This window comes from Ovis aries, chromosome 2 (genome assembly GCF_016772045.2).
Source record: "Ovis aries strain OAR_USU_Benz2616 breed Rambouillet chromosome 2, ARS-UI_Ramb_v3.0, whole genome shotgun sequence".
Taxonomy (NCBI): domain Eukaryota; kingdom Metazoa; phylum Chordata; class Mammalia; order Artiodactyla; family Bovidae; genus Ovis; species Ovis aries.
The window spans coordinates 129,018,960-129,019,919 of record NC_056055.1 but is presented as its reverse complement, the minus strand read 5'-3'; the positions used below and the strand labels follow the sequence as shown (position 1 = coordinate 129,019,919).

The 960-nt window shown below is 32.5% G+C and overlaps 1 non-coding gene across 1 annotated transcript; it reads left to right on the top strand.

The window, feature by feature from the left end:
• The first annotated feature begins 393 nt into the window (after nucleotides 1-393).
• LOC121818853 (U4 spliceosomal RNA) lies at nucleotides 394-528 on the top strand. The gene has a single exon (XR_006059004.1). It is a non-coding gene; the product is annotated as a U4 spliceosomal RNA (small nuclear RNA).
• Nucleotides 529-960: the final 432 nt, after the last annotated feature.

Here is a 960-nt window from a genome sequence, read left to right as displayed (position 1 = left end):
AAGCCTATGTAAGGTGCCTCCCAGGATTGTCCACCTGAAGACAGGCATTTAGAGCAGGGGTAGACCAGCTACGGTCTGTGGCCAACTCTGGCCAGTGCCTTTTTAAAATAAAGTCACACTTGTAATTTTTTTGTAAATAAAGTCACACGACTGAGAAACTGAACAATCAATATTAATTTCTTAACTTTGATAAATGTACTGAGACTGTATGAAAGTAATCTGAATTATTAGGAAATAATACACAATGGAATATTGAGGAGTAAAGCAATACTTTATCTACAGTTTACTCTCAGTGCAGAAAAAAATGTGTGAAAGTGTATGCAGAGAGAGAGAGAGAGAGAGTGGGAGAAAAAGAACGAGCAGGAGAAGAACTGTAATAAAATGTTAATATTTGAGTTTGCTCAGTGTCAGTACCATAGCCAATGAGGTTTATCCAAGGCATGATTATTGTTAATTGAAAATGTTAATATTTGAGAATTCTGGGTAAAAGCTATACTCTTTGGTTATTCTTGAAATATTTTTATAAATCTCAGAATGTGGGAACAGTAAATTTTATAAACAGTACTCTAGTGAACATCAATATATATAAATATTTTTGTTATTCTAGAAGTGTTATTGTAAGATAAATCCCAAGTGGAACTGATAAATCAAGAATACACGCATCTTAGATTTTCAAAAAAACTGACAAAATTCTGTTTTGCCCCTGTTCTCAATTTGACAGTCCACAAAAGACACAGAAGACAGCACATTTTCTGACACTCAACATGAATGAATATAATCCTACTAAGAAATGAAATCTCCTTGCTGTTGGGTTTTCATTCCTTTGATTGGTAGAAAGATTGAATACCTTTTCATATTTTCAAAAACCATTTGAATTTCATTCTCCTTAAAGTGCCTGTTCATATACTTTGCCATTTCAGGTGTTATTTTTCTTAATTATTTGTAGAGTTATTAATATAT